Source organism: Symphalangus syndactylus, chromosome 23, assembly GCF_028878055.3.
Source record: "Symphalangus syndactylus isolate Jambi chromosome 23, NHGRI_mSymSyn1-v2.1_pri, whole genome shotgun sequence".
Classification (NCBI taxonomy): Eukaryota; Metazoa; Chordata; class Mammalia; order Primates; family Hylobatidae; genus Symphalangus; species Symphalangus syndactylus.
The window spans coordinates 77,154,705-77,177,038 of NC_072445.2; positions in this window are offsets into that span (position 1 = coordinate 77,154,705).

Consider the following 22,334-nt stretch of genomic DNA (forward strand, 5'->3'; position numbering starts at 1 on the left):
GCAGTTTTGAAACACTCTGTCTGTAGAAAATGCAACTGGACATTCGTAGCGCTAAGTGGGTAATAGTGGAAAAAAGAATATGTTCAAATATAAACTACACAGAAGCATTGTATGAAACTTCTTTCTGTTCTGTGCATTCAACTAACAGAGTTGAACCTTACTTTTGATTGAGCATTTCTGAAACACTCTTTCTGTAGAAACTGCAATTGGACATTCTGAGCGCTAAGAGGCCTATATTGGGAAAAATAATATCCTCAAATAAAAACTACACAGAAGCATTGTGTGAAACTTATTTCTGATATGTTCATTAAGCTAACAGAGTTAAACCATACTTTTGATTGCGCAGTTCTGAACACTCTTTCTGTAGAAAATGCAAGTGGACATTCGGAGCGCTAAGAGGGTAATAGTGGAAAAAGGAATATATTCAAATATAAACTACACAGTAGCATTCTGTGAAAATTCTTTCTGTTCTGTGCATTCAACTAACAGAGTTGACCCTTACTTTTGATTGAGCCGTTCTGAAACACTCTTTCTGTAGAAACTGCAATTGGACATGCTAAGAGCTAAGAGGACAACATTGGGAAAAAGAATATCTTCAAATAAAAACTACACAGATGCATTCTGTGAAACTTATTTCTGATCTGTAAATTCAGTTAACAGAGATAAAACATATTTTTGATTGAGCAGTTATGAAACACTCTTTATGTAGAAAATGCAAGTGGAGATTCGGAGCGCTAAGAGGGTAATAGTGGAAAAAGGAATGTCTTCAAATATAAACTACACAGAATCATTCGGTGAAACTTCTTTCTGATCTGTGCATTCAGCTAACAGAGTTAAACCATACTTTTGATTGAGCAGATCTGAACACTCTTTCTGTTGAAAATGCAACTGGACATTTGGAGCGCTAAGAGCGTAGTAGTGGAAAAAGGAATATATTCAAATATAAACTACACAGAAGCATTCTGTGAAACTTCTTTCTGATCTGAGCATTCAGCTAACAGAGTTAAACCATACTTTTGATTGAGCAGTTTTGAAACACTCTGTCTGTAGAAAATGCAACTTGACATTCTTAGCGCTAAGTGGGTAATAGTGGAAAAAAGAATATGTTCAAATATAAACTACACAGAAGCATTGTATGAAACTTCTTTCTGTTCTGTGCATTCAACTAACAGAGTTGAACCTTACTTTTGATTGAGCCGTTCTGAAACACTCTTTCTGTAGAAACTGCAATTGGACATTCTGAGCGCTAAGAGGCCTATATTGGGAAAAAGAATGTCTACAAATAAAAACTACACAGAAGAATTGTGTGAAAGTTCTTTCTGTTCTGTTTGTTCAACTAAAAGAGTTGAACCTTAGTTTTGATTGAGCCGTTCTGAAACACTCTTTCTGTAGAAAATTCAAGTGGAGATTCGGAGCGCTAAGGGTTTAATAGTGGAAAAAGGAATGTCTCCAAATATAAACTACACAGAATCATTCTGTGAAACTTCTTTCTGATCTGTGCATTCAGCTAACAGAATTAAACCATACTTTTGATTGAGCAGATCTGAACACTCTTTCTGTAGAAAATGCAACTGGACATTTGGAGCGCTAAGAGGGTAGTAGAGGAAAAAGGAATATATTCAAATATAAACTACACAGAAGCATTCTGTGAAACTTCTTTCTGATCTGAGCATTCAGCTAACAGAGTTAAACCATACTTTTGATTGAGCAGTTTTGAAACACTCTGTCTGTAGAAAATGCAACTGGACATTCGTAGCGCTAAGTGGGTAATAGTGGAAAAAAGAATATGTTCAAATATAAACTACACAGAAGCATTGTATGAAACTTCTTTCTGTTCTGTGCATTCAACTAACAGAGTTGAACCTTACTTTTGATTGAGCCTTTCTGAAACACTCTTTCTGTAGAAACTGCAATTGGACATTCTGAGCGCTAAGAGGCCTCTATTGGGAAAAATAATATCTTCAAATAAAAACTACACAGAAGCATTGTGTGAAACTTATTTCTGATATGTTCATTAAGCTAACAGAGTTAAACCATACTTTTGATTGCGCAGTTCTGAACACTCTTTCTGTAGAAAATGCAAGTGGACATTCGGAGCGCTAAGAGGGTAATAGTGGAAAGAGGAATATATTAAAATATAAACTACACAGTAGCATTCTGTGAAAATTCTTTCTGTTCTGTGCATTCAACTAACAGATTTGAACCTTACTTTTGATTGAGCCGTTCTGAAACACACTTTCTGTAGAAACTGCACTTGGACATGCTAAGGGCTAAGAGGCCTACATTGGGAAAAAGAATATCTTCAAATAAAAACTACACAGATGCATTCTGTGGAACTTATTTCTGATCTGTAAATTCATTTAACAGAGATAAAACATATTTTTGATTGAGCAGTTATGAAACACTCTTTTTGTAGAAAATGCAAGTGGAGATTCGGAGCGCTAAGAGGGTAATAGAGGAAAAAGGAATGTCTTCAACTATAAACTACACAGAATCATTCGGTGAAACTTCTTTCTGATCTGTGCATTCAGCTAACAGAGTTAAACCATACTTTTTATCGAGCAGATCTGAACACTCTTTCTGTAGAAAATGCAACTGGACATTTGGAGCGCTAAGAGCGTAGTAGTGGAAAAGGAATATATTCAAATATAAACTACACAGAAGCATTCTGTGAAACTTCTTTCTGATCTGAGCATTCAGCTAACAGATTTAAACCATACTTTTGATTGAGCAGTTTTGAAACACTCTGTCTGTAGAAAATGCAACTGGACATTCGTAGCGCTAAGTGGGTAATAGTGGAAAAAAGAATATGTTCAAATATAAACTACACAGAAGCATTGTATGAAACTTCTTTCTGTTCTGTGCATTCAACTAACAGAGTTGAACCTTACTTTTGAATGAGCCGTTCTGAAACACTCTTTCTGTAGAAACTGCAGTTGGACATTCTGAGCGCTAAGAGGCCTATATTGGGAAAAAGAATGTCTACAAATAAAAACTACACAGAAGAATTGTGTGAAACTTCTTTCTGTTCTGTTTGTTCAACTAAAAGAGTTGAACCTTAGTTTTGATTGAGCCGTTCTGAAACACTCTTTCTGTAGAAAATGCAAGTGGAGATTCGGAGCGCTAAGAGGGTAATAGTGGAAATAGGAATGTCTTCAAATATAAACTACACAGAATCATTCGGTGAAACTTCTTTCAGATCTGTGCATTCAGCTAACAGAGTTAAACCATACTTTTGATTGAGCAGATCTGAACACTCTTTCTGTAGAAAATGCAACTGGACATTTGGAGCGCTAAGAGAGTAGTAGTGGAAAAAGGAATATATTCAAATATAAACTACACAGAATCATTCTGTGAAACTTCTTTCTGATCTGAGCATTCAGCTAACAGAGTTAAACCATACTTTTGATTGAGCAGTTTTGAAACACTCTGTCTGTAGAAAATGCAACTGGACATTCGTAGCGCTAAGTGGGTAATTGTGGAAAAAAGAATATGTTCAAATATAAACTACACAGAAGCAGTGTATGAAACTACTTTCTGTTCTGTGCATTCAACTAATAGAGTTGAACCTTACTTTTGATTGAGCCTTTCTGAAACACTCTTTCTGTAGAAACTGCAATTGGACATTCTGAGCGCTAAGAGGCCTATATTGGGAAAAATAATATCTTCAAATAAAAACTACACAGAAGCATTGTGTGAAACTTATTTCTGATATGTTCATTAAGCTAACAGAGTTAAACCATACTTTTGATTGCGCAGTTCTGAACACTCTTTCTGTAGAAAATGTAAGTGGACATTCGGAGCGCTAAGAGGGTAATAGTGGAAAAAGGAATATATTCAAATATAAACTACACAGTAGCATTCTGTGAAAATTCTTTCTGTTCTGTTCATTCAACTAACAGAGTTGAACCTTACTTTTGATTGAGCCGTTCTGAAACACTCTTTCTGTAGAAACTGCAATTGGACATGCTAAGCGCTAAGAGGCCTACATTGGGAAAAAGAATATCTTCAAATAAAAACTACACACATGCATTCTGTGAAACTTATTTCTGATCTGTAAATTCAGTTAACAGAGATAAAACATATTTTTGATTGAGCAGTTATGAAACACTCTTTTTGTAGAAAATGCAAGTGGAGATTCGGAGCGCTAAGAGGGTAATAGTGGAAAAAGGAATGTCTTCAAATATAAACTACACAGAATCATTTGGTGAAACTTCTTTCTGATCTCTGCATTCAGCTAACAGAGTTAAACCATACTTTTGATTGAGCAGATCTGAACACTCTTTCTGTTGAAAATGCAACTGGACATTTGGAGCGCTAAGAGCGTAGTAGTGGAAAAAGGAATATATTCAAATATAAACTACACAGAAGCATTCTGTGAAACTTCTTTCTGATCTGAGCATTCAGCTAACAGATTTAAACCATACTTTTGATTGAGCAGTTTTGAAACACTCTGTCTGTAGGAAATGCAACTGGACATTCGTAGCGCTAAGTGGGTAATAGTGGAAAAAAGAATATGTTCAAATATAAACTACACAGAAGCATTGTATGAAACTTCTTTCTGTTCTGTGCATTCAACTAACAGAGTTGAACCTTACTTTTGATTGAGCCGTTCTGAAACACTCTTTCTGTAGAAACTGCAATTGGACATTCTGAGCACTAAGAGGCCTATATTGGGAAAAAGAATGTCTACAAATAAAAACTACACAGAAGAATTGTGTGAAAGTTCTTTCTGTTCTGTTTGTTCAACTAAAAGAGTTGAACCTTAGTTTTGATTGAGCCGTTCTGAAACACTCTTTCTGTAGAAAATTCAAGTGGAGATTCGGAGCGCTAAGGGTTTAATAGTGGAAAAAGGAATGTCTCCAAATATAAACTACACAGAATCATTCTGTGAAACTTCTTTCTGATCTGTGCATTCAGCTAACAGAATTAAACCATACTTTTGATTGAGCAGATCTGAACACTCTTTCTGTAGAAAATGCAACTGGACATTTGGAGCGCTAAGAGAGTAGTAGAGGAAAAAGGAATATATTCAAATATAAACTAAACAGAAGCATTCTGTGAAACTTCTTTCTGATCTGAGCATTCAGCTAACAGAGTTAAACCATACTTTTGATTGAGCAGTTTTGAAACACTCTGTCTGTAGAAAATGCAACTGGACATTCGTAGCGCTAAGTGGGTAATAGTGGAATAAAGAATATGTTCAAATATAAACTACACAGAAGCATTGTATGAAACTTCTTTCTGTTCTGTGCATTCAACTAACAGAGTTGAACCTTACATTTGATTGAGCCTTTCTGAAACACTCTTTCTGTAGAAACTGCAATTGGACATTCTGAGCGCTAAGAGGCCTCTATTGGGAAAAATAATATCTTCAAATAAAAACTACACAGAAGCATTGTGTGAAACTTATTTCTGATATGTTCATTAAGCTAACAGAGTTAAACCATACTTTTGATTGCGCAGTTCTGAACACTCTTTCTGTAGAAAATGCAAGTGGACATTCGGAGCGCTAAGAGGGTAATAGTGGAAACAGGAATATATTAAAATATAAACTACACAGTAGCATTCTGTGAAAATTCTTTCTGTTCTGTGCATTCAACTAACAGAGTTGAACCTTACTTTTGATTGAGCCGTTCTGAAACACTCTTTCTGTAGAAACTGCACTTGGACATGCTAAGCGCTAAGAGGCCTACATTGGGAAAAATAATATCTTCAAATAAAAACTACACAGATGCATTCTGTGGAACTTATTTCTGATCTGTAAATTCATTTAACAGAGATAAAACATATTTTTGATTGAGCAGTTATGAAACACTCTTTTTGTAGAAAATGCAAGTGGAGATTCGGAGCGCTAAGAGGGTAATAGAGGAAAAAGGAATGTCTTCAAATATAAACTACACAGAATCATTCGGTGAAACTTCTTTCTGATCTGTGCATTCAGCTAACAGAGTTAAACCATACTTTTGATTGAGCAGATCTGAACACTCTTTCTGTAGAAAATGCAACTGGACATTTGGAGCGCTAAGAGCGTAGTAGTGGAAAAAGGAATATATTCAAATATAAACTACACAGAAGCATTCTGTGAAACTTCTTTCTGATCTGAGCATTCAGCTAACAGATTTAAACCATACTTTTGATTGAGCAGTTTTGAAACACTCTGTCTGTAGAAAATGCAACTGGACATTCGTAGCGCTAAGTGGGTAATAGTGGAAAAAAGAATATGTTCAAATATAAACTACACAGAAGCATTGTATGAAACTTCTTTCTGTTCTGTGCATTCAACTAACAGAGTTGAACCTTACTTTTGATTGAGCCGTTCTGAAACACTCTTTCTGTAGAAACTGCAATTGGACATTCTGAGCGCTAAGAGGCCTATATTGGGAAAAAGAATGTCTACAAATAAAAACTACACAGAAGAATTGTGTGAAACTTCTTTCTGTTCTGTTTGTTCAACTAAAAGAGTTGAACCTTAGTTTTGATTGAGCCGTTCTGAAACACTCTTTCTGTAGAAAATGCAAGTGGAGATTCGGAGTGCTAAGAGGGTAATAGTGGAAATAGGAATGTCTTCAAATATAAACTACACAGAATCATTCGGTGAAACTTCTTTCAGATCTGTGCATTCAGCTAACAGAGTTAAACCATACTTTTGATTGAGCAGATCTGAACACTCTTTCTGTTGAAAATGCAACTGGACATTTGGAGCGCTAAGAGCGTAGTAGTGGAAAAAGGAATATATTCAAATATAAACTACACAGAAGCATTCTGTGAAACTTCTTTCTGATCTGAGCATTCAGCTAACAGAGTTAAACAATACTTTTGATTGAGCAGTTTTGAAACACTCTGTCTGTAGAAAATGCAACTGGACATTCGTAGCGCTAAGTGGGTAATAGTGGAAAAAAGAATATGTTCAAATATAAACTACACAGAAGCATTGTATGAAACTTCTTTCTGTTCTGTGCATTCAACTAACAGAGTTGAACCTTATTTTGATTGAGCCTTTCTGAAACACTCTTTCTGTAGAAACTGCAATTGGACATTCTGAGCGCTAAGAGGCCTATATTGGGAAAAATAATATCTTCAAATAAAAACTACACAGAAGCATTGTGTGAAACTTATTTCCGATATGTTCATTAAGCTAACAGAGTTAAACCATACTTTTGATTGCGCAGTTCTGAACACTCTTTCTGTAGAAAATGCAAGTGGACATTCGGAGCGCTAAGAGGGTAATAGTGGAAAAAGGAATATATTCAAATATAAACTACACAGTAGCATTCTGTGAAAATTCTTTCTGTTCTGTGCATTCAACTAACAGAGTTGAACCTTACTTTTGATTGAGCCGTTCTGAAACACTCTTTCTGTAGAAACTGCAATTGGACATGCTAAGCGCTAAGAGGACTACATTGGGAAAAAGAATATCTTCAAATAAAAACTACACACATGCATTCTGTGAAACTTATTTCTGATCTGTAAATTCAGTTAACAGAGATAAAACATATTTTTGATTGAGCAGTTATGAAACACTCTTTTTGTAGAAAATACAAGTGGAGATTCGGAGCGCTAAGAGGGTAATAGTGGAAAAAGGAATGTCTTCAAATATAAACTACACAGAATCATTCGGTGAAACTTCTTTCTGATCTGTGCATTCAGCTAACAGAGTTAAACCATACTTTTGATTGAGCAGATCTGAACACTCTTTCTGTAGATAATGCAACTGGACATTTGGAGCGCTAAGAGCGTAGTAGTGGAAAAAGGAATATATTCAAATATAAACTACACAGAAGCATTCTGTGAAACTTCTTTCAGATCTGAGCATTCAGCTAACAGAGTTAAACCATACTTTTGATTGAGCAGTTTTGAAACACTCTGTCTGTAGAAAATGCAACTGGACATTCGTAGCGCTAATTGGGTAATAGTGGAAAAGAGAATATGTTCAAATATAAACTACACAGAAGCATTGTATGAAACTTCTTTCTGTTCTGTGCATTCAACTAACAGAGTTGAACCTTACTTTTGATTGAGCCGTTCTGAAACACTCTTTCTGTAGAAACTGCAATTGGACATTCTGAGCGCTAAGAGGCCTATATTGGGAAAAAGAATGTCTACAAATAAAAACTACACAGAAGAATTGTGTGAAACTTCTTTCTGTTCTGTTTGTTCAACTAAAAGAGTTGAACCTTTGTTTTGATTGAGCCGTTCTGAAACACACTTTCTGTAGAAAATGCAAGTGGAGATTCGGAGCGCTAAGAGGGTAATAGTGGAAAAAGGAATGTCTCCAAATATAAACTACACAGAATCATTCTGTGAAACTTCTTTCTGACCTGTGCATTCAGCTAACAGAGTTAAACCATACTTTTGATTGAGCAGATCTGAACACTCTTTCTGTAGAAAATGCAACTGGACATTTGGAGCGCTAAGAGGTTAGTAGTGGAAAAAGGAATATATTCAAATATAAACTACACAGAAGCATTCTGTGAAACTTTTTTCTGATCTGAGCATTCAGCTAACAGAGTTAAACCATAATTTTGATTGAGCAGTTTTGAAACACTCTGTCTGTAGAAAATGCAACTGGACATTCGTAGCGCTAAGTGGGTAATAGTGGAAAAAAGAATATGTTCAAATATAAACTACACAGAAGCATTGTATGAAACTACTTTCTGTTCTGTGCATTCAACTAACAGAGTTGAACCTTACTTTTGATTGAGCCGTTCTGAAACACTCTTTCTGTAGAAACTGCAATTGGACATTCTGAGCGCTAAGAGGCCTATATTGGGAAAAAGAATGTCTACAAATAAAAACTACACAGAAGAATTGTGTGAAACATCTTTCTGTTCTGTTTGTTCAACTAAAAGAGTTGAACCTTAGTTTTGATTGAGCCGTTCTGAAATACTCTTTCTGTGGAAAATGCAAGTGGAGATTCAGAGCGCTAAGAGGGTAATAGTGGAAAATGGAATGTCTCCAAATATAAACTACACAGAATCATTCTGTGAAACTTCCTTCTGATCTGTGCATTCAGCTAACAGAGTTAAACCATACTTTTGATTGAGCAGATCTGAACTCTCTTTCTGTAGAAAATGCAACTGGACATTTGGAGCGCTAAGAGAGTAGTAGTGGAAAAAGGAATATATTCAAATATAAACTACACAGAAGCATTCTGTGAAACTTCTTTCTGATCTGAGCATTCAGCTAACAGAGTTAAACCATACTTTTTATTGAGCAGTTTTGAAACACTCTGTCTGTAGAAAATGCAACTGGACATTCGTAGCGATAAGTGGGTAATTGTGGAAAAAAGAATATGTTCAAATATAAACTACACAGAAGCAGTGTATGAAACTTCTTTCTGTTCTGTTCATTCAACTAACAGAGTTGAACCTTACTTTTGATTGAGCCTTTCTGAAACACTCTTTCTGTAGAAAATGCAATTGGACATTCTGAGCGCTAAGAGGCCTATATTGGGAAAAATAATATCTTCAAATAAAAACTACACAGAAGCATTGTGTGAAACTTATTTCTGATATGTTCATTAAGCTAACAGAGTTAAACCATACTTTTGATTGCGCAGTTCTGAACACTCTTTCTGTAGAAAATGCAAGTGGACATTCGGAGCGCTAAGAAGGTAATAGTGGAAAAAGGAATATATGCAAATATAAACTACACAGTAGCATTCTGTGAAAATTCTTTCTGTTCTGTGCATTCAACTAACAGAGTTGAACCTTACTTTTGATTGAGCCGTTCTGAAACACTCTTTCTGTAGAAACTGCAGTTGGATATTCTGAGCGCTAAGAGGCCTATATTGGGAAAAAGAATGTCTACAAATAAAAACTACACAGAAGAATTGTGTGAAACTTCTTTCTGTTCTGTTTGTTCAACTAAAAGAGTTGAACCTTAGTTTTGATTGAGCCGTTCTGAAACACTCTTTCTGTAGAAAATGCAAGTGGAGATTCGGAGCGCTAAGAGGGTAATAGTGGAAATAGGAATGTCTTCAAATATAAACTACACAGAATCATTCGGTGAAACTTCTTTCAGATCTGTGCATTCAGCTAACAGAGTTAAACCATACTTTTGATTGAGCAGATCTGAACACTCTTTCTGTAGAAAATGCAACTGGACATTTGGAGCGCTAAGAGAGTAGTAGTGGAAAAAGGAATATATTCAAATATAAACTACACAGAATCATTCTGTGAAACTTCTTTCTGATCTGAGCATTCAGCTAACAGAGTTAAACCATACTTTTTATTGAGCAGTTTTGAAACACTCTGTCTGTAGAAAATGCAACTGGACATTCGTAGCGCTAAGTGGGTAATTGTGGAAAAAAGAATATGTTCAAATATAAACTACACAGAAGCAGTGTATGAAACTACTTTCTGTTCTGTGCATTCAACTAATAGAGTTGAACCTTACTTTTGATTGAGCCTTTCTGAAACACTCTTTCTGTAGAAACTGCAATTGGACATTCTGAGCGCTAAGAGGCCTATACTGGGAAAAATAATATCTTCAAATAAAAACTACACAGAAGCATTGTGTGAAACTTATTTCTGATATGTTCATTAAGCTAACAGAGTTAAACCATACTTTTGATTGCGCAGTTCTGAACACTCTTTCTGTAGAAAATGTAAGTGGACATTCGGAGCGCTAAGAGGGTAATAGTGGAAAAAGGAATATATTCAAATATAAACTACACAGTAGCATTCTGTGAAAATTCTTTCTGTTCTGTTCATTCAACTAACAGAGTTGAACCTTACTTTTGATTGAGCCGTTCTGAAACACTCTTTCTGTAGAAACTGCAATTGGACATGCTAAGCGCTAAGAGGCCTACATTGGGAAAAAGAATATCTTCAAATAAAAACTACACACATGCATTCTGTGAAACTTATTTCTGATCTGTAAATTCAGTTAACAGAGATAAAACATATTTTTGATTGAGCAGTTATGAAACACTCTTTTTGTAGAAAATGCAAGTGGAGATTCGGAGCGCTAAGAGGGTAATAGTGGAAAAAGGAATGTCTTCAAATATAAACTACACAGAATCATTTGGTGAAACTTCTTTCTGATCTCTGCATTCAGCTAACAGAGTTAAACCATACTTTTGATTGAGCAGATCTGAACACTCTTTCTGTTGAAAATGCAACTGGACATTTGGAGCGCTAAGAGCGTAGTAGTGGAAAAAGGAATATATTCAAATATAAACTACACAGAAGCATTCTGTGAAACTTCTTTCTGATCTGAGCATTCAGCTAACAGAGTTAAACCATACTTTTGATTGAGCAGTTTTGAAACACTCTGTCTGTAGGAAATGCAACTGGACATTCGTAGCGCTAAGTGGGTAATAGTGGAAAAAAGAATATGTTCAAATATAAACTACACAGAAGCATTGTATGAAACTTCTTTCTGTTCTGTGCATTCAACTAACAGAGTTGAACCTTACTTTTGATTGAGCCGTTCTGAAACACTCTTTCTGTAGAAACTGCAATTGGACATTCTGAGCGCTAAGAGGCCTATATTGGGAAAAAGAATGTCTACAAATAAAAACTACACAGAAGAATTGTGTGAAAGTTCTTTCTGTTCTGTTTGTTCAACTAAAAGAGTTGAACCTTAGTTTTGATTGAGCCGTTCTGAAACACTCTTTCTGTAGAAAATTCAAGTGGAGATTCGGAGCGCTAAGGGTTTAATAGTGGAAAAAGGAATGTCTCCAAATATAAACTACACAGAATCATTCTGTGAAACTTCTTTCTGATCAGTGCATTCAGCTAACAGAATTAAACCATACTTTTGATTGAGCAGATCTGAACACTCTTTCTGTAGAAAATGCAACTGGACATTTGGAGCGCTAAGAGTGTAGTAGAGGAAAAAGGAATATATTCAAATATAAACTAAACAGAAGCATTCTGTGAAACTTCTTTCTGATCTGAGCATTCAGCTAACAGAGTTAAACCATACTTTTGATTGAGCAGTTTTGAAACACTCTGTCTGTAGAAAATGCAACTGGACATTCGTAGCGCTAAGTGGGTAATAGTGGAATAAAGAATATGTTCAAATATAAACTACACAGAAGCATTGTATGAAACTTCTTTCTGTTCTGTGCATTCAACTAACAGAGTTGAACCTTACATTTGATTGAGCCTTTCTGAAACACTCTTTCTGTAGAAACTGCAATTGGACATTCTGAGCGCTAAGAGGCCTCTATTGGGAAAAATAATATCTTCAAATAAAAACTACACAGAAGCATTGTGTGAAACTTATTTCTGATATGTTCATTAAGCTAACAGAGTTAAACCATACTTTTGATTGCGCAGTTCTGAACACTCTTTCTGTAGAAAATGCAAGTGGACATTCGGAGCGCTAAGAGGGTAATAGTGGAAACAGGAATATATTAAAATATAAACTACACAGTAGCATTCTGTGAAAATTCTTTCTGTTCTGTGCATTCAACTAACAGAGTTGAACCTTACTTTTGATTGAGCCGTTCTGAAACACTCTTTCTGTAGAAACTGCACTTGGACATGCTAAGCGCTAAGAGGCCTACATTTGGAAAAATAATATCTTCAAATAAAAACTACACAGATGCATTCTGTGGAACTTATTTCTGATCTGTAAATTCATTTAACAGAGATAAAACATATTTTTGATTGAGCAGTTATGAAACACTCTTTTTGTAGAAAATGCAAGTGGAGATTCGGAGCGCTAAGAGGGTAATAGAGGAAAAAGGAATGTCTTCAAATATAAACTACACAGAATCATTCGGTGAAACTTCTTTCTGATCTGTGCATTCAGCTAACAGAGTTAAACCATACTTTTGATTGAGCAGATCTGAACACTCTTTCTGTAGAAAATGCAACTGGACATTTGGAGCGCTAAGAGCGTAGTAGTGGAAAAAGGAATATATTCAAATATAAACTACACAGAAGCATTCTGTGAAACTTCTTTCTGATCTGAGCATTCAGCTAACAGATTTAAACCATACTTTTGATTGAGCAGTTTTGAAACACTCTGTCTGTAGAAAATGCAACTGGACATTCGTAGCGCTAAGTGGGTAATAGTGGAAAAAAGAATATGTTCAAATATAAACTACACAGAAGCATTGTATGAAACTTCTTTCTGTTCTGTGCATTCAACTAACAGAGTTGAACCTTACTTTTGATTGAGCCGTTCTGAAACACTCTTTCTGTAGAAACTGCAATTGGACATTCTGAGCGCTAAGAGGCCTATATTGGGAAAAAGAATGTCTACAAATAAAAACTACACAGAAGAATTGTGTGAAACTTCTTTCTGTTCTGTTTGTTCAACTAAAAGAGTTGAACCTTAGTTTTGATTGAGCCGTTCTGAAACACTCTTTCTGTAGAAAATGCAAGTGGAGATTCGGAGTGCTAAGAGGGTAATAGTGGAAATAGGAATGTCTTCAAATATAAACTACACAGAATCATTCGGTGAAACTTCTTTCAGATCTGTGCATTCAGCTAACAGAGTTAAACCATACTTTTGATTGAGCAGATCTGAACACTCTTTCTGTTGAAAATGCAACTGGACATTTGGAGCGCTAAGAGCGTAGTAGTGGAAAAAGGAATATATTCAAATATAAACTACACAGAAGCATTCTGTGAAACTTCTTTCTGATCTGAGCATTCAGCTAACAGAGTTAAACAATACTTTTGATTGAGCAGTTTTGAAACACTCTGTCTGTAGAAAATGCAACTGGACATTCGTAGCGCTAAGTGGGTAATAGTGGAAAAAAGAATATGTTCAAATATAAACTACACAGAAGCATTGTATGAAACTTCTTTCTGTTCTGTGCATTCAACTAACAGAGTTGAACCTTATTTTGATTGAGCCTTTCTGAAACACTCTTTCTGTAGAAACTGCAATTGGACATTCTGAGCGCTAAGAGGCCTATATTGGGAAAAATAATATCTTCAAATAAAAACTACACAGAAGCATTGTGTGAAACTTATTTCCGATATGTTCATTAAGCTAACAGAGTTAAACCATACTTTTGATTGCGCAGTTCTGAACACTCTTTCTGTAGAAAATGCAAGTGGACATTCGGAGCGCTAAGAGGGTAATAGTGGAAAAAGGAATATATTCAAATATAAACTACACAGTAGCATTCTGTGAAAATTCTTTCTGTTCTGTGCATTCAACTAACAGAGTTGAACCTTACTTTTGATTGAGCCGTTCTGAAACACTCTTTCTGTAGAAACTGCAATTGGACATGCTAAGCGCTAAGAGGACTACATTGGGAAAAAGAATATCTTCAAATAAAAACTACACACATGCATTCTGTGAAACTTATTTCTGATCTGTAAATTCAGTTAACAGAGATAAAACATATTTTTGATTGAGCAGTTATGAAACACTCTTTTTGTAGAAAATGCAAGTGGAGATTCGGAGCGCTAAGAGGGTAATAGTGGAAAAAGGAATGTCTTCAAATATAAACTACACAGAATCATTCGGTGAAACTTCTTTCTGATCTGTGCATTCAGCTAACAGAGTTAAACCATACTTTTGATTGAGCAGATCTGAACACTCTTTCTGTAGATAATGCAACTGGACATTTGGAGCGCTAAGAGCGTAGTAGTGGAAAAAGGAATATATTCAAATATAAACTACACAGAAGCATTCTGTGAAACTTCTTTCTGATCTGAGCATTCAGCTAACAGAGTTAAACCATACTTTTGATTGAGCAGTTTTGAAACACTCTGTCTGTAGAAAATGCAACTGGACATTCGTAGCGCTAATTGGGTAATAGTGGAAAAGAGAATATGTTCAAATATAAACTACACAGAAGCATTGTATGAAACTTCTTTCTGTTCTGTGCATTCAAATAACAGAGTTGAACCTTACTTTTGATTGAGCCGTTCTGAAACACTCTTTCTGTAGAAACTGCAATTGGACATTCTGAGCGCTAAGAGGCCTATATTGGGAAAAAGAATGTCTACAAATAAAAACTACACAGAAGAATTGTGTGAAACTTCTTTCTGTTCTGTTTGTTCAACTAAAAGAGTTGAACCTTTGTTTTGATTGAGCCGTTCTGAAACACACTTTCTGTAGAAAATGCAAGTGGAGATTCGGAGCGCTAAGAGGGTAATAGTGGAAAAAGGAATGTCTCCAAATATAAACTACACAGAATCATTCTGTGAAACTTCTTTCTGACCTGTGCATTCAGCTAACAGAGTTAAACCATACTTTTGATTGAGCAGATCTGAACACTCTTTCTGTAGAAAATGCAACTGGACATTTGGAGCGCTAAGAGGTTAGTAGTGGAAAAAGGAATATATTCAAATATAAACTACACAGAAGCATTCTGTGAAACTTTTTTCTGATCTGAGCATTCAGCTAACAGAGTTAAACCATAATTTTGATTGAGCAGTTTTGAAACACTCTGTCTGTAGAAAATGCAACTGGACATTCGTAGCGCTAAGTGGGTAATAGTGGAAAAAAGAATATGTTCAAATATAAACTACACAGAAGCATTGTATGAAACTACTTTCTGTTCTGTGCATTCAACTAACAGAGTTGAACCTTACTTTTGATTGAGCCGTTCTGAAACACTCTTTCTGTAGAAACTGCAATTGGACATTCTGAGCGCTAAGAGGCCTATATTGGGAAAAAGAATGTCTACAAATAAAAACTACACAGAAGAATTGTGTGAAACATCTTTCTGTTCTGTTTGTTCAACTAAAAGAGTTGAACCTTAGTTTTGATTGAGCCGTTCTGAAATACTCTTTCTGTGGAAAATGCAAGTGGAGATTCAGAGCGCTAAGAGGGTAATAGTGGAAAATGGAATGTCTCCAAATATAAACTACACAGAATCATTCTGTGAAACTTCCTTCTGATCTGTGCATTCAGCTAACAGAGTTAAACCATACTTTTGATTGAGCAGATCTGAACTCTCTTTCTGTAGAAAATGCAACTGGACATTTGGAGCGCTAAGAGAGTAGTAGTGGAAAAAGGAATATATTCAAATATAAACTACACAGAAGCATTCTGTGAAACTTCTTTCTGATCTGAGCATTCAGCTAACAGAGTTAAACCATACTTTTTATTGAGCAGTTTTGAAACACTCTGTCTGTAGAAAATGCAACTGGACATTCGTAGCGATAAGTGGGTAATTGTGGAAAAAAGAATATGTTCAAATATAAACTACACAGAAGCATTGTATGAAACTTCTTTCTGTTCTGTTCATTCAACTAACAGAGTTGAACCTTACTTTTGATTGAGCCTTTCTGAAACACTCTTTCTGTAGAAAATGCAATTGGACATTCTGAGCGCTAAGAGGCCTATATTGGGAAAAATAATATCTTCAAATAAAAACTACACAGAAGCATTGTGTGAAACTTATTTCTGATATGTTCATTAAGCTAACAGAGTTAAACCATACTTTTGATTGCGCAGTTCTGAACACTCTTTCTGTAGAAAATGCAAGTGGACATTCGGAGCGCTAAGAAGGTAATAGTGGAAAAAGGAATATATGCAAATATAAACTACACAGTAGCATTCTGTGAAAATTCTTTCTGTTCTGTGCATTCAACTAACAGAGTTGAACCTTACTTTTGATTGAGCCGTTCTGAAACACTCTTTCTGTAGAAACTGCAATTGGACATGCTAAGCGCTAAGAGGCCTACATTGGGAAAAAGAATATCTTCAAATAAAAACTACACAGATGCATTCTGTGAAACTTATTTCTGATCTGTAAATTCAGTTAACAGAGATAAAACATATTTTTGATTGAGCAGTTATGAAACACTCTTTTTGTAGAAAATGCAAGTGGAGATTCGGAGCGCTAAGGGGGTAATAGTGGAAAAAGGAATGTCTTCAAATATAAACTACACAGAATCATTCGGTGAAACTTCTTTCTGATCTGTGCATTCAGCTAACAGAGTTAAACCATACTTTTGATTGAGCAGATCTGAACACTCTTTCTGTAGAAAATGCAACTGGACATTTGGAGCGCTAAGAGAGTAGTAGTGGAAAAAGGAATATATTCAAATATAAACTACACAGAAGCATTCTGTGAAACTTCTTTCTGATCTGAGCATTCAGCTAACAGAGTTAAACCATAATTTTGATTGAGCAGGTTTGAAACACTCTGTCTGTAGAAAATGCAACTGGACATTCGTAGCGCTAAGTGGGTAATAGTGGAAAAAAGAATATGTTCAAATATAAACTACACTGAATCATTGTATGAAACTTCTTTCTGTTCTGTGCATTCAACTAACAGAGTTGAACCTTACTTTTGATTGAGCCTTTCTGAAACACTCTTTCTGTAGAAACTGCAATTGGACATTCTGAGCGCTAAGAGGCCTCTATTGGGAAAAATAATATCTTCAAATAAAAACTACACAGAAGCATTGTGTGAAACTTATTTCTGATATGTTCATTAAGCTAACAGAATTAAACCATACTTTTGATTGCGCAGTTCTGAACACTCTTTCTGTAGAAAATGCAACTGGACATTCGTAGCGCTAAGTGGGTAATAGTGGAAAAAAGAATATGTTCAAATATAAACTACACAGAAGCATTGTATGAAACTTCTTTCTGTTCTGTGCATTCAACTAACAGAGTTGAACCTTACATTTGATTGAGCCTTTCTGAAACACTCTTTCTGTAGAAACTGCAATTGGACATTCTGAGCGCTAAGAGGCCTCTATTGGGAAAAATAATATCTTCAAATAAAAACTACACAGAAGCATTGTGTGAAACTTATTTCTGATATGTTCATTAAGCTAACAGAGTTAAACCATACTTTTGATTGCGCAGTTCTGAACACTCTTTCTGTAGAAAATGGAAGTGGACATTCGGAGCGCTAAGAGGGTAATAGTGGAAAGAGGAATATATTAAAATATAAACTACACAGTAGCATTCTGTGAAAATTCCTTCTGTTCTGTGCATTCAACTAACAGAGTTGAACCTTACTTTTGATTGAGCCGTTCTGAAACACTCTTTCTGTAGAAACTGCACTTGGACATGCTAAGCGCTAAGAGGCCTACATTGGGAAAAAGAATATCTTCAAATAAAAACTACACAGATGCATTCTGTGGAACTTATTTCTGATCTGTAAATTCATTTAACAGAGATAAAACATATTTTTGATTGAGCAGTTATGAAACACTCTTTTTGTAGAAAATGAAAGTGGAGATTCGGAGCGCTAAGTGGGTAATAGAGGAAAAAGGAATGTCTTCAAATATAAACTACACAGAATCATTCGGTGAAACTTCTTTCTGATCTGTGCATTCAGCTAACAGAGTTAAACCATACTTTTGATTGAGCAGATCTGAACACTCTTTCTGTAGAAAATGCAACTGGACATTTGGAGCGCTAAGAGCGTAGTAGTGGAAAAAGGAATATATTCAAATATAAACTACACAGAAGCATTCTGTGAAACTTCTTTCTGATCTGAGCATTCAGCTAACAGATTTAAACCATACTTTTGATTGAGCAGTTTTGAAACACTCTGTCTGTAGAAAATGCAACTGGACATTCGTAGCGCTAAGTGGGTAATAGTGGAAAAAAGAATATGTTCAAATATAAACTACACAGAAGCATTGTATGAAACTTCTTTCTGTTCTGTGCATTCAACTAACAGAGTTGAACCTTACATTTGATTGAGCCTTTCTGAAACACTCTTTCTGTAGAAACTGCAATTGGACATTCTGAGCGCTAAGAGGCCTCTATTGGGAAAAATAATATCTTCAAATAAAAACTACACAGAAGCATTGTGTGAAACTTATTTCTGATATGTTCATTAAGCTAACAGAGTTAAACCATACTTTTGATTGCGCAGTTCTGAACACTCTTTCTGTAGAAAATGCAAGTGGACATTCGGAGCGCTAAGAGGGTAATAGTGGAAAGAGGAATATATTAAAATATAAACTACACAGTAGCATTCTGTGAAAATTCTTTCTGTTCTGTGCATTCAACTAACAGAGTTGAACCTTACTTTTGATTGAGCCGTTCTGAAACACTATTTCTGTAGAAACTGCACTTGGACATGCTAAGCGCTAAGAGGCCTACATTGGGAAAAAGTATATCTTCAAATAAAAACTACACAGATGCATTCTGTGGAACTTATTTCTGATCTGTAAATTCATTTAACAGAGATAAAACATATTTTTGATTGAGCAGTTATGAAACACTCTTTTTGTAGAAAATGCAAGTGGAGATTCGGAGCGCTAAGAGGGTAATAGAGGAAAAAGGAATGTCTTCAAATATAAACTACACAGAATCATTCGGTGAAACTTCTTTCTGATCTGTGCATTCAGCTAACAGAGTTAAACCATACTTTTGATTGAGCAGATCTGAACACTCTTTCTGTAGAAAATGCAACTGGACATTTGGAGCGCTAAGAGCGTAGTAGTGGAAAAAGGAATATATTCAAATATAAACTACACAGAAGCATTCTGTGAAACTTCTTTCTGATCTGAGCATTCAGCTAACAGATTTAAACCATACTTTTGATTGAGCAGTTTTGAAACACTCTGTCTGTAGAAAATGCAACTGGACATTCGTAGCGCTAAGTGGGTAATAGTGGAAAAAAGAATATGTTCAAATATAAACTACACAGAAGCATTGTATGAAACTTCTTTCTGTTCTGTGCATTCAACTAACAGAGTTGAACCTTACTTTTGATTGAGCCGTTCTGAAACACTCTTTCTGTAGAAACTGCAATTGGACATTCTGAGCGCTAAGAGGCCTATATTGGGAAAAAGAATGTCTACAAATAAAAACTACACAGAAGAATTGTGTGAAACTTCTTTCTGTTCTGTTTGTTCAACTAAAAGAGTTGAACCTTAGTTTTGATTGAGCCGTTCTGAAACACTCTTTCTGTAGAAAATGCAAGTGGAGATTCGGAGCGCTAAGAGGGTAATAGTGGAAATAGGAATGTCTTCAAATATAAACTACACAGAATCATTCTGTGAAACTTCTTTCAGATCTGTGCATTCAGCTAACAGAGTTAAACCATACTTTTGATTGAGCAGATCTGAACACTCTTTCTGTTGAAAATGCAACTGGACATTTGGAGCGCTAAGAGCGTAGTAGTGGAAAAAGGAATATATTCAAATATAAACTACACAGAAGCATTCTGTGAAACTTCTTTCTGATCTGAGCATTCAGCTAACAGAGTTAAACCATAATTTTGATTGAGCAGTTTTGAAACTCTCTGTCTGTAGAAAATGCAACTGGACATTCGTAGCGCTAAGTTGGTAATAGTGGAAAAAAGAATATGTTCAAATATAAACTACACAGAAGCATTGTATGAAACTTCTTTCTGTTCTGTGCATTCAACTAACAGAGTTGAACCTTACTTTTGATTGAGCATTTCTGAAACACTCTTTCTGTAGAAACTGCAATTGGACATTCTGAGCGCTAAGAGGCCTATATTGGGAAAAAGGATGTCTACAAATAAAAACTACACAGAAGAATTGTGTGAAACTTCTTTCTGTTCTGTTTGTTCAACTAAAAGAGTTGAACCTTAGTTTTGATTGAGCCGTTCTGAAATACTCTTTCTGTAGAAAATGCAAGTGGAGATTCAGAGCGCTAAGAGGGTAATAGTGGAAAATGGAATGTCTGCAAATATAAACTACACAGAATCATTCTGTGAAACTTCCTTCTGATCTGTGCATTCAGCTAACAGAGTTAAACCATACTTTTGATTGAGCAGATCTGAACTCTCTTTCTGTAGAAAATGCAACTGGACATTTGGAGCGCTAAGAGAGTAGTAGTGGAAAAAGGAATATATTCAAATATAAACTACACAGAAGCATTCTGTGATACTTCTTTCTGATCTGAGCATTCAGCTAACAGAGTTAAACCATACTTTTGATTGAGCAGTTTTGAAAAACTCTGTCTGTAGAAAATGCAACTTGTCATTCGTAGCGATAAGTGGGTAATTGTGGAAAAAAGAATATGTTCAAATATAAACTACACAGAAGCAGTGTATGAAACTTCTTTCTGTTCTGTTCATTCAACTAACAGAGTTGAACCTTACATTTGATTGAGCCTTTCTGAAACACTCTTTCTGTAGAAACTGCAATTGGACATTCTGAGCGCTAAGAGGCCTATATTGGGAAAAATAATATCTTCAAATAAAAACTACACAGAAGCATTGTGTGAAACTTATTTCTGATCTGTAAATTCAGTTAACAGAGATAAAACATATTTTTGATTGAGCAGTTATGAAACACTCTTTTTGTAGAAAATGCAAGTGGAGATTCGGAGCGCTAAGGGGGTAATAGTGGAAAAAGGAATGTCTTCAAATATAAACTACACAGAATCATTCGGTGAAACTTCTTTCTGATATGTGCATTCAGCTAACAGAGTTAAACCATACTTTTGATTGCGCAGTTCTGAACACTCTTTCTGTAGAAAATGCAAGTGGACATTCGGAGCGCTAAGAAGGTAATAGTGGAAAAAGGAATATATGCAAATATAAACTACACAGTAGCATTCTGTGAAAATTCTTTCTGTTCTGTGCATTCAACTAACAGAGTTGAACCTTACTTTTGATTGAGCCGTTCTGAAACACTCTTTCTGTAGAAACTGCAATTGGACATTCTGAGCGCTAAGAGGCCTATATTGGGAAAAAGAATGTCTACAAATAAAAACTACACAGAAGAATTGTGTGAAACTTCTTTCTGTTCTGTTTGTTCAACTAAAAGAGTTGAACCTTAGTTTTGATTGAGCCGTTCTGAAACACTCTTTCTGTAGAAAATGCAAGTGGAGATTCGGAGCGCTAAGAGGGTAATAGTGCAAAAAGGAATGTCTCCAAATATAAACTACACAGAATCATTCTGTGAAACTTCTTTCTGATCTGTGCATTCAGCTAACAGAGTTAAACCATACTTTTGATTGAGCAGATCTGAACACTCTTTCTGTAGAAAATGCAACTGGACATTTGGAGCGCTAAGAGAGTAGTAGTGGAAAAAGGAATATATTCAAATATAAACTACACAGAAGCATTCTGTGAAACTTCTTTCTGATCTGAGCATTCAGCTAACAGAGTTAAACCATACTTTTGATTGAGCAGTTTTGAAACACTCTGTCTGTAGAAAATGCAACTGGACATTCGTAGCGCTAAGTGGGTAATAGTGGAAAAAAATATGTTCAAATATAAACTACACAGAAGCATTGTATGAAACTTCTTTCTGTTCTGTGCATTCAACTAACAGAGTTGAACCTTACTTTTGATTGAGCCTTTCTGAAACTCTCTTTCTGTAGAAACTGCAATTGGACATTCTGAGCGCTAAGAGGCCTCTATTGAGAAAAATAATATCTTCAAATAAAAACTACACAGAAGCATTGTGTGAAACTTATTTCTGATATGTTCATTAAGCTAACAG